This window comes from Coffea eugenioides, chromosome 11 (genome assembly GCF_003713205.1).
Source record: "Coffea eugenioides isolate CCC68of chromosome 11, Ceug_1.0, whole genome shotgun sequence".
In the NCBI taxonomy this organism is placed as follows: Eukaryota; Viridiplantae; Streptophyta; class Magnoliopsida; order Gentianales; family Rubiaceae; genus Coffea; species Coffea eugenioides.
Window position 1 is genome coordinate 25,702,295 of NC_040045.1, and position 17,221 is coordinate 25,719,515.

Genomic DNA, 17,221 nt, shown 5'->3' on the forward strand with positions numbered 1-17,221 from the left:
AGCAACAACCAATCACAATTTTTCCACGGTTAAAAATCAAACAAGTTCATCAAAACTATTGCATGGCATAAAAAATGCCTATCAACTGTGTAAACTATTTGTGCTTCCCATGTAGTAATTGATTTAGATCGCCATCCCTATTCAATCAAATATCTTGGATTAAACTTAAAATCTGTTTAGAATTCGGTAATAAAGAAGGATCATGTTGCCTTCAAGTCTTATTGATATCAAAACCAACAATAAGAACTCGTGTTAATTCAATCAAGACTATTTAATTGAAGTACAAATAGTTTAATTCAATAAGACCATTTACTTTAACTAGTTGCCCGATTTTTTTTTCATAATTTGTTTCTTTATTAATGTGTCATGAAATCAAGGTTTATGTCAAGAAAGTTAATATTGTTTTTAAACTATTTTTTTGTAAGGTTATTATTTATTAAGATAGTAGTTTTTGGGGAGGAATGGGTTGGAGGGTTTTGTGGAAAGGAGTGTAAGTGAAAGATATGAATAATTATAAAAGGAAAAGAAAGAGAATTAACAGCCAAACAGATTGTGTACATATAGCAGAGCATAAAACAACTTTATGCAGACTAAAGTTTTATGCAAGGTATAATATAAAGATAAAGAGATAATTAAACCTCTTGATGTAGGAATATGATCTGTAAAGAAAGTTTTATGCAAGGTATAATATACCAGAAAGCTAAAGTATTCTTTGCATAGTGCCACTTGAAGATGAAGGCACAGAAATAATACGACATATAAACTACTATCCAGAAACATGAAGGGTTATCATTTGCAAAAACAGGCTACCATAAATGAACGAGCAAAAATTTGTTGGCAAAAAGGCTAACGTGTTAACTATGAAAATAATTATTCAAAGCAAAAAATAGAGTTAACAAAGAAATTAATATGCTAGCATATTGAAACATGATTCACAAAATGCTTATCTAAGTTTTTAAATGATGAAAGAGTAAAAAGTTTAAAATTTCCACAAAAAATTTAAATGCCCATAAAATTTTTTGCATAAGTTAATACAAACAGCCTCACTATGATTAATGAATACATTAAGCCAAAAATATTAGAAATAAAAACAGGAAATATCTTTATTACCTGCAAGTACAACAATAAAAAATAAATGGATAAAAATAGAAAATTGACTAAAACTTTAAAGTTGGCCTACATGCATGTATGCTTCCAAAGAGGTTTAGATATTGTATACATTTATTTGTGTAGATATAAGTATAATCCTCTGAAACAGCATGCATGCGTACATATACATATGTATATTTAAGGAATATATGTTAAAACCCTATAGAATAAACAATATGTGTGGTGTTCACCTTCTTGTATCTCATAATATGTTTTACAGGATGTGTAATGTAGCGAAGTTAAAAATTAAAAAAAAAGGATTGAAAGAAGAATTCAGTTAGCAATGTAGTGAAGTTAAAAATAAAAAAAGAAAGGATTGAAAGAAGATTTCAGTTAGCAATGTGCTAAAGCTACATGATCATCAAAGAAGGCAAAACGTGAAAACAAATACATGAGTACAATGAAAGCATTAAAAGACGTAACATGAAACAGATAAATGAGCACTAAAATCAAGAGGGTGAAGGATGACTAACCAGGGAGGAAAAAACCTGAGGAGTAAATTGGTTAGAGTGAGAGCAATAAAGATGGAGGAAAGTTTGGCATAAATGCATTAGGAATCTAATTGGAGACATGAACCAAAAAAAAATATTAATAGGATGTAAGGAAAATTAGCGAACCACAACTCACCTGGGAATTGGTCCAAAGCATATTTAAAATGAGTACATAGTCTTTATTGTATAATAGAAACCAAGGCCCAAATGAATGGTACATAAACAAAGTAAGAGTTAAATTGTTCATAAAGCATTAAATGTAGCACCAATTTTGGAATCTATCCGTAGAAAGGATATTTACAAGGAGAAAAAAATAAAAATAACCACAGTTAATTGCTAAAAACCTAGCAGAACATGCATGGAGAATATGGGGCAAAACTAAAAGAAACAGCAGTTCAAATGGCTATTGCAAATCAATTTGTTTTTCAAGCAAATAAGTTGCTGCAGAGCTACATGATTCAGTCAAATCTTCCCTTGGCTGTGCCACGAAAACAATGAAGAACGAAGATAGGAGGAAATGCATCTACTGGTTTCTACTATTTCTCTTATCCACCGAATCACTGCAAGGGATGGCACAAGTCCCAGAAGTAATTCACCTCTAAACTCCGCAAAACTTCATCTAAATTTCATGGAATCACACTTTTCAATTTGCAACTTTTCCCTACTCGCCGTCAACAAGAAAAGTTGCAGAGATGATGAAAATAACTGTTGACTCTTAGTCGTAGCTATGCTCATGGCTACTCACTTCATCCCATTGACTAGGAAATTTTCATGGACTTTTGCGTCAACAAGTATCATGACAAGTCGTCTGTTTAATGGTGTTTGGATTGCAATTTTCTACCAAAATATTTTTACATTTGCCTTAAAAATATTTTCTAATCACGTTTTTACATCACGTATATTAAATTATTACAATACAATTTTTTACAAAAACTTCCAAAAATAATAATCCAAATGGATTTTTAACTTCTAACTTTGCAGTTTCACAGTTGACCCGAGCCCTATCTTTTATGCGAAGTAGTATACAAATATTAATTTAGGTGAAAAATACACGTTGAAGTAGATAATTAGGTGATAGAATTTAGTGTCAAATTATTTGGGCATAATCAACTAGCTAAAATTCCCTGTACAAAAATATGGGAGCTCAATTGACTAAACCAATTCGTGAATTTAAATTAGATCAGATGAAATTCCGTTTACACTTTACTAGAAAGAGAATGACCAAAGAAAAGAGGAGGGATGGGCTTTAGTAACTGGTTACTAAGTGGCTTTGAGGCTGATGTGCTTGGAAGATCTGTCCAGCCAAAGTCGGGTTCGAATTATGTAGCCAATCCAAGACCCAATTTAGGGGAACAAGCCATAAGACAATTACTAAAAGATTTTCAGAACTTTTACTATATTTACATCCATCTTCAAGTGATTGTTGTTTTGAGTTTTCATATTATTAGTATTATTTTTTGGAGTTGGAAATTTGAAAGGACCAACTAGGTAAGGCCTAGCAATAAAGTCAAATGATCTTTTCTTTTTTCCCTTCCCTGTTTTTAGAAAAAAAAGCTCTGTTTAGATTGAGGATTTTTTTAAAAACAAGTTTTGCAACTACAATACTACAGTAATACACAAATAAAAATAACCTCAAAAACATCAAAAATAACTTCAAAAATACAAAAAAAAACCTCAAAAACATAAAAAAAACAACATCAAAAACATAAAAAACAATCTTAAAAACAACACCAAAAATACAAAAAATAACCTCATCTACGGTAAAAGTTTTTCAACTATATTGTTACAATAAAATATTTCAAAAATAGCTAATTCAAATAGAGTAATGTTTCTGAAAAAAAATTCTATGGTAGACTTAAGGTAGAAGAGCTGCCGCTCTAGCTAAAAATTTCCAAGAAATTCTATTGGGACTAAATGCAGCCAAAGAGCAACATAAATTCTTAATACTTTGAGCTAAAAGACAATCTGGTTTTGGATTAATTACTAGCTAATTAACTAGGTAATACATTCTGTTATCATGACAAAAAAAAAAGGGTTTTAGCTGAAAACTGAGGATTGAATTATGATAAAATTGACCCATTTTTGCCCCACTATGGTACCTATGCTATAGGTATACTTGGGCGGAATATAAATAATTGGTTTGGCAAATGAATTTTTTGGATGTTTACATAAAACTTTACTATATAAGTTATAGGAAAAATATTTAACATGGAAAACTTTTTTTCTTTTCTTTTTTTTTCTTTTTTTCTCTCTCTTTCTTTTTTCTTTTTCTTTCTTTCTATTTTCTTTTCTTTCCTCTCTTCTTCTTCTCCCTTCCCCCTCCCCCGTCGCATGTTGCAGCAACAGCAACAATTTTTTTTTTTTTTTGCATTTTTCTCTCTCCCCCTCTTCCCCGTCTCCCTCTCTTCCTATCCCTCCCACCGCCATCAGCAGTAGAAATTTTTTTTTCTTTTTCCTCTCTCCGTCTCCTTCCGTTCCTTTCCTCCTCCCTTCCCCTCTTCCCTGCCACCTCTCTTCCCCCCTCTCCCTCCCCTGCCAATCTCTCCCTCCCCCCTACGCAAATCGCAAGACCAAATCTGGTCATGCAATCTGGCTGTGCGACTAGATCTGGTTGTGCGGCCAGATTGCATAGGGGAAGGGGAGATTGCGCAACCAGATTTGGTCACACGATCTGTGCAGGGGGGAGAGGGAAGGAGAGAGATGGCGGGGAAGAGGAGAAGAAGGGAGGAGAGGAGGAGAGAGAGAGGATGAGGGAAAGGGAGAAGAAAAAAAAAAACTTACCTCTGTCAGTGCCAGAAAAGATGGCCAGCATCGAAAGAGGTGGTCGGCGCCGAAAGTGGTAGTGGGTTGATGTGGGAAAGGAAAAAAAAAAAAGGAAAAGGAGGAAGGGAATTTTTTTTTTTTTTTTTTTGTATTTTGGATATTTTGAAGTGTGTAATTTTAAAATTTTTAAGAAGTTTTTTGAAATTTCTATAGCTAAAGTTATCAAAACATTGGTAGGAGACAAACTTAGCCAAAAACTCATTTGTCAAACAGGCCATTTAGTCCATGAATTGAACAATCAAAATTGTCCCAATCCATGAAAAATGTGGAGCCATTCCCTAAGCAACAAGTAACTTTAAGGGTATTATTTTCAACTGCAAGTGGTGAACAATAGCGGAGCGAATATGATGTTTCGACTTGATAACACACTATTTAATGCACATTTTTGTTGCATGTATCATTAAATCTAGTTTTGTGACTTTAGTTTAGCAATAATATCATTCTACTTATTTGAGTTAAGAACATAAAACATTTAGAAAAAAATTTAAAAATATATCTTATTAGTCTTAACATACGTTCTCCAACATTTTTTCATCTCACATACTTCACATAAAATATTGCTATAGTCAAGAAAAGCTTTCAAATAACTTTCAATCCAAATTGATCAATCATTATATAACTTAAAACTAGATCCCAGAGTCCAACAAAAGATAGTCATTATGATATCTTAATAGTTTTAGGGGACAATGCAACTTGATGAGATTCTACCATGCACCAAATTTTAATAAAATCTAAACATCTCATTTTGTGCAAGTATACAAATCATTTATGGAGTATAGGGAATACTAGGTGTCGATCTCACAAGAAAGATTGTCAATTGCCGATGATTTTCAAACTCCCTTATTATTTAGACTATCACAAATGTAAGAAATTAAATCTATAATATAAACATGAGATAAGAGTAATAGAAAGCTTCTAAGGCTATGGAATTTCTTACTCCTCTTACAAGTGAAATTACTTGTTAATTAAATGTGATTATCTTGACTAATTATAGCATAATTTCTTAATGTATCTGAAACGTACTCTCATAGTGAAACAATTATACTTATAACTAAACCATACCTATTCTCGTGGCTATGAAACCAATTACAAGTTCATTTCTTCTATGAAATTATACGGAACAGGCCACCAAAGCCACAAAGGTGCACCGCTACTCTAATAAGTGAGCTACCTAGGTTTAACACTTTTTTAAACTAGTGTCAAATCCCAGTTCTTATTACAAACTTAACATCTTAAGATTATTACAATGAATGGCAGTTAATTATGATTAGAAAGGCAAAAGTGCTAAATAACTTGCTCAAAATAATATCATCAAATAAACCAAATAAATATCATTAACAAGATATAGAAAGTTTATTCATAACTTTAGGCATAAACTTTAGTAAAACATGAAGAAAATGAAAGAAAAGACCATACTTGTATTGTAGCTAAATATAACTCAAATACAAAATAGAAAGTGATAGCAAAGTAGTCACCCTTGTCACATGAGTTCCAAGCTCTCCATTTTGTTCCTTAATTCTTCATCCAAATCTAGCTACAAGTACAAGATGGATAAACTACACTAACTATAATACACTTATAAACTAAGAAAAACTAGTGAAAACTACATTTTTGGTTGTGTCTCTGGCCTTCCAAAGTTATCAATATAAGCTCTCCAAGGGCCGCTAATTATAGAGAATTCAAGCTCAAAATGTGTTATTTCTAGTTGGTAATTTTGTCTCTTAAAATCACCAAAAGTTGCTTCTTGAAGTTTCTATGCTTACTTGCTCATATCCAGTCAGAATTCTTGCAGAGAAATTGGTTAAAAAGCTTGTGTGAACAGAGTAAAAGTTATAGAGCAAGTTGTAGCCGCAATTGAAGAAAACGTGACCTATGAAAACACAAGCATGAGGTCGCGTATGACTAGGGCTGCAAATGAACCGAACCGCTCGCCAGCCGCTCGAGTCGAAATCGAGCTTGAACTCGAGTTCAAAATATTAAGTTCGTTAGTGGCTCGCGAGTTCGAGTATATATATATTTTTTATTTTTTTATTTTAAGTATATATATTTTTTATTTTTTTATTTTAAGTATATATATATATATATACTTTTTTATTTTAATAGTAAAATTACATATATATCCTTAATATTTTATTATTTATTAAGAAAAAATATTATTTTATTTTTTTAAATAAAATAATTATTTTTTATTGTTTTCGAGCTCGAGCTTTAAATTGTCAGCTGCTCGAGTTCGAGTTCAATAAAATTAAGTCAAGCCTCGGCTCGATAAGGCCAAAACTCTACTCGATTGCAGCCCTACGTATGACGCCACGTTTTGCTTCTTTTGTAGGTTTTCTTAATTGTAGTCAGCCTTCAATTTTGCTCTATTTTTGCACCAATTTCCATTGATATTTTCTCGATGATAAAGGCTGAACTAGATCTTATGCAAAACATGAAAGTTTTAGGCTTTTGAGTTAGATTTCCAATGCTTTAAAAATCATCCAATTTGAAACTTTGTATACTAAGCAATGACCAAAATACCCTTAACTGGTCAATCCCTGTTTCAGCTTTTGATAACAAAAATGACCGATTGTATTTTGACATTTTGATTAGGAAAACGCATGAATTGGATTTCAATGTCTCATACAAAATATGGAGCTATGTGTTGGCTTAAGAATTACCTCAATCCGATACTTATAGCTCAAGATATAACCGAAATATCAAAAGATGTCAAAATTGTCAAACTTCTCTTCGTGTATACTTGATTGCATTTCATCTCTTGAGTATTTTGCACTTCATATTCTCTTTATAACCATCTAATCATCTTCTCAAATCACTCATTTGATGGTTGCATCATTAAACTTACAAAAACATGAAGTTTTCACCACTTTAAACACATAGAACTATAATTTTTCACACCTAAACCCTAAAATGCATAATTCACTAGAAACCTAATTAATTAACTATAAAAATAACTAAAACACACTTAAAATACTCAAAATACACACTTATCACAACTATAAAAGGTCATTTTACATATTTGAGGGAGGGGGAAGGGGGAGGGCAAGTATAATATAATTTAAAATCTTCTCAATTTTCCTAATGCTGTTGTGATTTTACCAAAGTTGAGGGAGTGCAATTACCCACCTTCAACTATATATGGCTTCGTTGGGTGTGAAAGCTTGGAGTAGTGGCACATATTTTATCCTTATGGATTACCTATTTACCTTTATCTAAAATTTTATAACCTCATAAATCATCCGATTGTGTCATTAATTTTCGCTTGATCTCTAGATTAACATGCTAAAAATGGCACTCTTTTTGTGAATACTTTGGTAATTTTCATGAAACATTTGAACAATGAAAAATGAGTCAAAATTGTAACAAATTGTTAATTATTAATCAGAGGGTAAAACTTAGTCAATTTCACACGATATTTTATGTACAACTGATAAAATATACTATGAATGGTGTTGATTTTGGAAAATAATTTTTAATTAATTTTATTGAAGTATAATGAAGGGAAATTCTCTCCAACAATAAGAGCACATGTCACCATCTCATTAATTCAAATATCAAAGATGTGGCAAATTTGAGCATCAAACCTACAAGACCAAATTTACCCAAATTTTTGCTTTTGTCAAGTGGTTATACACTTTGATTCCATTCTCACTTCCGTTATCCCTAGTCCTGGATATCTATTCTTGAATTTTGTGAGACTACCTAATTTGGGCAGAAAAAGCATGGGGTCGGTTTGGGAAAAAAATTTCAAATATTACTTTGCTTGCATTATAAACATAATTTTCAATCACCTTTTTTTATCTCAAACATATCACATCACAAAAAGTATTACAATATTTGGTTAAATAATTTTTACAAATAATCTTCTATCCAAATACACCCATAGATATTCGTTCGGCAAAGTACGTCCTAAAACCTTTTTGTATGCGTATTATGTTCTTTTTTAAATCTTACTTTGTTCACTTCTTTTTTTTTCTTCCTTTTTTTTGGGTCTTTTTCTTTTTTTTCCCTTCAGGTTTTTTACTTGTGACTCTTAATATGAACTTAATGGTCACACTTCTTTTGCACAAATGGGATGCTATTGAAAGAGTATCCATCCACAATACAGAGAAATATTATAGGAGATAGGTAGTAGAAGTTGTTTGCAATATTGAAGGGTTGATTTCACTGCATGAGAGAGCAAGACTTGTTTCTCTTAACCTTTTTTTTTTTTTTGGGAATCAATCAAAGGAAATTTGGGTTAGCAGAGGTTATTTTTCTTCCTAACAAGTTTAGCGGATGTTCTAACAACACGATGTGCTAATATTATGGTCCTACTTTTCTTTAGTGGGATACAAGCAAGAAAGCAGATAAGGTGGAATATGCGTTTGATTTTTTTTTTTTTTTTTTTGTAATGATCCCCTGACAACTGACAAGAAGCCATTGTATGGCGTGAAAATAGTTGCTGGTAGTCTCAAAAAGTCTTAATTCGTACGATGATCTATTCCACCAAATTGGTCTATGATACTTTAAGCCATGGTTGATTTTTCCGTCGTGGAAGAATTGGGGAAAGAGAAACCTGCAGTGTACTACACAGTTTTCTTATATAATAAGGAATTCATGTACTTACGTTGTGCACGAAGTGGAGTGGTCATTACCATCCTTGCCTTGGTGATGCTGGACTTGCCACTTTACGTGGCTAGTCTTCTGCCTCCACGGGATAGTTCGAACGATCCGCTTTCCCTCCTTAGGGTAGGCGACCTTTTTAGCTTGTCCAGGATTCGAGTCCCGTTGTTAACGTGCTCGGAGTAGAGTGGGGCCTCCTCTCCCGGGTCGCAGGGGATTAGTCGGGCCCCATAAGGATTGATCCGGACACTCCTGTATTGACAAAAAAAAAAAATGTACTTACATTGTGCACGAAGTCAAAAGTGTACTGCTGTAGCCGTTTGTTGTACTTTGCCTTCGTAGAGTAAATCCGTTTGGTGCTCCCCTGAAATTCACCAAATCTTTAATCAGAAAGTTAGCCCGGACAACCGCCCTAAAAAAAAAAGAAAGTAGAAAGAAAAAAGTCCTAAGCATTTAAGTTTCGCCAAAATGAAAAGAAAAAAGGACCAAAGAGATAGTTTATAGAGTGTTAGGGATTTTATTCTTGTTTTACGTAACTGTAGGTAGATCCTTGATCCATCCACAAATGGGATTAATTGGGATGATGAAGTAGTTGATGAATGCTTACACTTAGGACAATCCTCCCTCCTATTGTAATTGAAGCTAATGTTATAGTGATTATTGTAATTTGCAGGATTGTTGGGGTCGAATGGAATTTCATTTTCTTCTTTTCATGTGGTTTGATTTTTGACAACATTTGTGCCATTTTGCATGCGGTATCTTACTTCATGCTGCAATTGTTGTGGTAGCATAATGAATTCAATTTTTGATTATGCTATTCTTCCTCTTGTCATTTGCAAATTACTGGCGGAGACAATTCTTGTCTTGGCCGAGTACCCAGGCATCAAGGATGATGGAAATAAAAAGGGAGAGTGATGTAGCTGGCTTGTAGTTTTAATAAAATCATTTTCTCACGTGAGAAAGAAAAATGATAAAAATATGTATTAATAAAAAACACAAAAAGTTTTCATTAGAAAACATGTTTGGATTGCATTTTCCGTCATTTTTCATGAAAAAATTACTGTAGAGATTTGACATATGTAAGAGAAAAAGGTGATAGGAAAATGTGATCACGGAAAATGACAATATTTTCCGATGGAAACAAGCAATCCAAACAAAACGTAACAATCCAGATAACGTCTTAACTTTGAACAAAAAGGAAGCCGTGTTAGATATAGAAAGGAGTAACTGTTGTAAGTGTTAAAATCAAACAAGACACTGAGAAGCTGTGTGTAGTTGTACTACTGCTCAAGTAACTTGTTGGATTCTTTACTACTTCCTTGTCAATTCTCCATTTGCCTAATTGAATCAGTAGGGTTTTGGTTATGTCAATTCGCTTTTATGCACCGAATTTGGCAAAGATTTCTGAGTGCATTGCCGTACATTTTGTTTAATTAGTTGTTATTGCTGTATTCCCCTTCCCCTGGCCTCGCCCCACTCCTGGACAAAAGTCATGGAATCATGCCTTATCAGTTGCAGCTTTTTCCAACGAGCTGTCTAACTCTAAAAGAAAATGATGCAAAGAAAAGTTGCATTATTACCGTAATACCGCCCCGCATGGGGACGGAATGAGCTGGCCAGAACCCCGCTGGGGAGAGGCGAGGGGGTGGGGGCCCTAACAACAATAATGCAACTGAAGAAATTTCAAAAGGCTTTGTACGTGAAGAAATGCAGTAGCATACAACAAAACAAAAAGGTTTCACACTTCAGAGATAAAACACTACTACTATTTACCCATCGATTAAATTAGAGGGAATAGGGGCGATGTCATGGTAGTTTGATTATCAATTTGAAATGGAAAAAAGAAATAAAAACCAATGACCAAAATATAATGACGAGAATGTGAAAGTCAAGCGGCCATAATTCACGTTGCCAAAAAAAGAACACACAGGATAATAAATAATACTCCTTCCATCCCATTAAAAATATCGTACTTTTCATTTTAAAATGTTCCAAAATAATTGTCATGTTAAAAAAGTCAAAATGCCTTTTAGTATCTCTTTCCAATATAGTCATTCTTTCTAATCAAATACATGTTACCATTCAAATTTAAATTTTGAATTTATGGAGGTAAAATTGAAAAAAAAAAGTATAAACATCACAATTAAATCATTATTATTAAAAAGTTGAATTCTCCAAATATGACTAAATAAATGGGACGGAGGGAGTAACAAAAAATGTGCTCAAGGATCAAATTGTTTTCGTGAGTGACGCAAGAGTCCAACGGCCGTGGAACCATCAACTGAGCGTCTTTTTCGGGCAAATGAATTTTCTCTTGAAGTGATTGACGAAATAAAAGAATCATCAAACTTTTTATATATTTTTTATAAATGTATTTTTTATTATATTTTTATCTAATATATATCAAATCGTTACGGTGTATTTCTTTAAATATTTTATAATATAACAATCCAAATAGGACATTAGTATTGTACTTCCAAATGAACTTCATTTTACTCGGTCGTGAACTATCCTTTCACGAAAAATGGTGGGCTTGGCAAGGGGCTCGAACTGGGGAGGATGTCTAACAACAGCCGAGTTCGGATTCAAATGATGGAGTAAAATCCAAGACCCAATTTAGGTGGACTAATCCGTAAAAAATTAGGGTCTTTATGTATTAGGATTAACATTACAAAACACAATGACGATGCAAGTAAAGTATAAATAGGATGACAAAATGACCCCATTTTTTATTTTCTAATTATTTTCTTTTCCTTCATTTGATATATTTCATGATAATTATCTACGAGATTGTTTAGTTTGCATCTTATTTACATACACTGATTTATTTGTATCATATCAACACATTTTTCAATCACACTTTTATCTCACATATATCACATCAAAAAAGTGTCACATATTTTTTTCAAAAAAATTATCTCAAATAATCTCTCATCCAAACACACTCGTATTCACAAAATAATCTTTCAATTTTCTTCCTTATCATTTAGCAATACCGTTTTTGTACTTTTTATCTACTATCGTTAAACTTTTAGTTGTTAATAGTTAAATATTTTACAGTATGTTTAAGGTGTACAGATAGCTATATTTGATTATACATTTTAGATTTAATCTAACTTTTCTTCTTTTTTTTTTCTCCATTGGACTAGCAATAATGCTTGAACCAAATTTATTCCGGTCTGGTGCACCGTAGAACGAGCGGGCCAGCACCGTACCACTCTGATTACTGTGGTCTGGTGCACCGCAATAATGCACCGTGTGGGGACGGAAAGAGCTGGCCAGTACCCTGTGGGGCCTAACAATAATAATGCACCACGTGGAAATTTCAAAAGGCTTTGTACATGGAGATAATTTCACGAACCTCTCCTGAAGTATCTAACAGTTGCAGAGACGTCCCCTCAAGTTTTACAGCTAGTTTAGGAGTTTCGATTTCAAAGGAATCAAAAAGAAAGGAAGAGAAAGGTGGATTTTCCTACATTTGGGACTTTTAAGTGAGATGAAAAAGAAAAGAAACAAATGGATTTTGAAGGATGCCAAGCGCTGCTGCAGTGCAAAATTTTTTCTGACCAAAACAGGCGAAAAGAGAAGGAAAACTGATGGAAGCTTACAAAACTTTTTCAAATTGCCTATTTTATTCTCACAAAACTATTGAATGAAATTTTTATTGACATATATAACTAAAATTATTTCATTTCTTTTCAAAACTCCCAAACAACATTAGAATTATTTCTCTTCTCTTCTCTTTTTTTCTTTTCTCTCATAACTTACGTTTTCTCATCCTTTCCTTTCTATCCTAAACTCACAAACTAGCTATTAGAAATTACCCTTGCTTTTACTATTTAGGTAAGAATATAGACGTATTAGGCTAGATTTTTCCTCAAACACCCTAAACTACCCTTGTTCTATTAAAAAAAACAAAAGAAAATTAGTTTCCTCAACATTTTTTTTTGAAATTTGCAACAACACCACTATCAAGCAAACATTTCAAACTTCAACGCCAAATCTAATGATTTTCAAAATGCCACAAACATACAAAGCAAATAGTTTGAATAGTTCAAGAATTTTAGCAGCTCCAAAAATCTCAACCCTATCTTGTAATATCATCTCAGCCTAAATATTTTTAAAAAATCAATTCTCCCTTGATAAACAATAACCAAACTCATACCCTAAATTTCAATTCAATATCCATCATTGTCACAAAACAAAAATTAATCTAACCTACCACCACCGGTAGAACAATACTTTGACTTCTATAGAAACATATATTAACATCGTAAAACAGAGTAAACCATCTATAACGAAACAAGAACCAACAATATTAATCAAGTAAAGAAAATCAAATACATTTATTAACATCCTATACAAGTTTTTAGGATAACAATCAACCCAACAATTTTTCTACTAATCCCTCCTTATCCATGCTTCTAATTATTAATTGCATTATTTATTTTTTTATCATCACTACAAGCACATTCATTTCTCTTTAGTTGAAAATGAAATATGCTCCTGCAACTAAAATAGTGTCATATTCGTCAAGTAAATAGAGGTTGTTATGGTATGGTAAATCATCATTAAAATAAATAGGGATGTGGATATAAAGAAGAGGTAAGAGAAGAGGAAATGCATAGAGACGACAAGAGAAAGAAATAAAGAATCGTTGCTTACAAGAGTGAGAGAAAAGAAAGAAAGGAGGAATGGTCATTGATAGAGAATAAAAGAAGTTAGGTTTTTTTTTTCTTTTTTTTTCTTAGTTTTATTTAACCCTTGCATCATATTGTGAATTATCTATTAAGTGAATGACATTATAGTCATATTATCACATCAAAAGAGGTTAGTGTAATGTCTTAAACCTAAAGGGAATTGAGTGAAATTATCAAAAATATCAGGGGAGGTTTGTGAAATTATCCCGAAATTCAATAGCACACAAAACAAAAGTTTTCACACTTTAGAGTCAACATATGTGAAAGTCATCATCTTTTGCCCGTGAATTCCATCCATTACAGAGAGTAAAACCATCATCTTTTGATGGTGAATCCCATCCAATTATACTTGAATGAAAAAATTATAATAGCACAGGGAGTAAATTAATTCAATTAAACATTTAGGGGGCAATGTGATGAAGAAGCTTTTTTTTTTTGAGGGAATTTATTAGAATTAACCCTTTATTTTTAATGAGAAGCAGTGTTATACATTGTACAGTGCGGTTCTACCGTGTTTTTGTGTTTGTTATATTTAGTGTACCATTCACCATCGCACCGGATAGTGGCACTTGATTGTATGTGAAATGTTTTATTTATATAAAACTAATTTTTTTTAATCAATACGATTTTGAATACCAAGCGATACATGAAAATGATCGCATGTGACGGGCAGACGATGACATTGACACAGCTGTGAAATAACTTCTGTGCTTTCGCAGTCGTTTTCTCGTGCCTAAAGTTTCGTTTGAATGCCAGCAAATTTCCTCACTGCATCTTGATACCTAATTGTAAATTTGATTGAATTTAGTTTTTTTTTTTTGTCAAACCGGCATTGTTGAAATATCCGCGGGGCGTTTGGTAAGGTTAGGGATGGCAATGGGGGCGGGGGGGAATTTTTTCCCCCCATTTAGAAATGGGGCGGGGGGCGGGGGAGAATACTCCCGCCCCATCCCCTGCCCCACCACCCGCAAAAAAAATTATATATATAATTATATATAATATGTAATTTAATTAGTTATAAACTTATGATAATGATATTATTAGTTAGATGTATTATATAATGTATATTAGTATATGTAATATAATTGATATTATCAATTATACGAATAATTAGACATGTCTACTAATAGAATTTATTAATTAGTTATACTAAATTTACTAATACATTTATACTAAATTTCTAATTACACTTAATAGAATAACACTTTTTTCTCAAAAAAAAAGCACAAACACAATAATGAATTAGTGATTGTATTTGTACCAAAAGTGAAAACTTAACTATTTTAGTTGTATTTATTTCATCATGTTGAATTGTATTCAAATAACTTTTGTTTGATTATTTTTATGAGTTTCAATTATAAAATTAAAATGAATAATAACTTGATTACGTGTTGATATTTTAGTACTTGATTATTTATTAAAATTTAACTATAATAAAATTTTATTAACCCAGCAGGGAAAATTTTATTAACCCCGCGGGAGAAGCGAGGCGGGGCGGGGGTGGGGCGGGGGGAGTTTGTAGGCAGCGGGGCGGGGGATGGGGGAGGGGTCCCCCGCCCCAACCCCGCCCCGTTGCCATCCCTAGGTAAGGTAAGTGGGTTTCATACTTCACACTTAATCATAGTGACACCTATGCTTTGGGATTGTATTTTTTTTTCAAAATAATACTCTTTTCAAAAACTATTCCCAGAGTGAATCAATCTCAAAATTTATCCCCACAATGATGCTTTTTTGAGTTTATTCCCGAAGTAATCTTAGTGTGTTTGGTTTATACCTTATTTACATCTTATTTACACATATTGACTTGCTTGCATCTTTAATATAATTTTTAATCACCTTTCTATTCGATATATGTCACATCAAAAAATGTTACAATATTTTTTAAAAAAAAATTGTCCCAAATAATCTTTTATCCAAACACACTCTGTTTTGAAAAAAATAAACCCAAATTGATCTACTTTTATATTTTATTGCTTTTCTAAGATTTTATTCGCACGGCGGGAAAAAAAAAAGCAGGCTCTACTTGTTTTTTTCTAGTTCTTTTGTGTTTATTTGAAATTTTATTTGGAATAATTACTAGAGCACTTTTTGTGATTGAAGAGGTGATTTTTGGTGGGTAGTTGAACCGACCAGAATCAGGCTCCTCTGAGATGATGTGAGGTGTACCCTCTTGTCCGAAGTGAATGGCGGGGCTCCTCCCCTGGGATCACTCCGACGATCAAGTTAGTATGAGAACGAGAGAAAAGCAATAGTGTTGTCAAATGAACAGTACGCTTACTTGTTAGGAGTACATGAGGGGTATTTATAGAGCGAGAGTGGAGGGCAGGATGAAGGTCTTATGCCGGTGGGACCCATGTCCTGCCATTACGGCTCTGCTCTCTGTCAGGCGGTCTGACTCTGACGCTGTAGTCGCCTGGGCAGGGTGACGAGGAGTCTTACGCAGTAGTCATTAAGTGCGACAGTGCTTTTCAGATAAAGCACTGGTCCCGGGTGATGTCAGGTGGCTTGACATCATCAGCGTGCAGCTGAGGTGGAGGTGCCGAGGTCACCAACACGGTAGACTAGGGATCCGGCCGAGCTTAGGGGATATGCCCAAGACACGGATGAGCTCCGATGAGGGACGAGGTGGGTTCACCTCGGACATGCGGGGTGGCCGAGGTGAGCATCCTCAATAAGCCCCCCAAGCCTCGGGAGCTCCGGGTTAGGGAGGTACCGAGGCTTCATTGTGCCGAAATCGTAAAGAGTCGGGGTCCCGAAACTGCTCCGGAAGATGCGGGGACGAGACACGTGGGCGAGTCAGTTGACAGGACGTGGTCACTGGTAACCGTCGCGTCGTGAAGTAGTGGGACGTTTCGTGCAGAGGGTGTCAGTCGAAAGGACGGGGCATTAATGAGGAGAGAGGGAGGCACGGCGTTTTGAATTCGAACGTGGCCGTCTTTTCGCATTCTTGCCGCCTCTTCGGATTCCCCCCAAACCCATATAAATAGGGGGTCCTTTTCACTGCATGGCCCATCACTTTCTTTCTTTGCCTGCGACTTGCAAAATTTACGAGTGTTGCCGAGATCAATCCTGCCAGCCGAGATCCCAGCCGAAGTCATCCACTTCGTCAGATTTCATAGTCAACAGTAAGTATTTTTTCTTTCATCTCATCATTCACATATGGCCAAAACGGCTAAAACCCACAAAGAAACTGTGAAACCGAGCTATCAGGCCGAGGAGGTGCAGGAGACTTCGGAAGAAGCAACTTCATCCAGCTCTACGGGGTCGGCGCCTACCGATGTTGGGGGGTCGGCCGAGGAAGAGGTGGCTGGGACAGCATCGGGGTCAGAGTCATCAGAGATGAGCGATGACGGTTCCGATGTCGAATACGACACCGACCTCGGAACTGCAATACCCAACGACGAGGGGGTGCTGGAGCCCGTTGCCCCAAGAAATGCTGCCAACCTAGACTTC

At 34.3% G+C, this 17,221-nt stretch overlaps 1 pseudogene; it reads left to right on the forward strand.

Annotated features, from left to right (window-relative positions):
- Positions 1-16,297, forward strand: part of LOC113752132 — a 33,602-nt pseudogene extending 17,305 nt beyond the window's left edge.
- Positions 16,298-17,221: the final 924 nt, after the last annotated feature.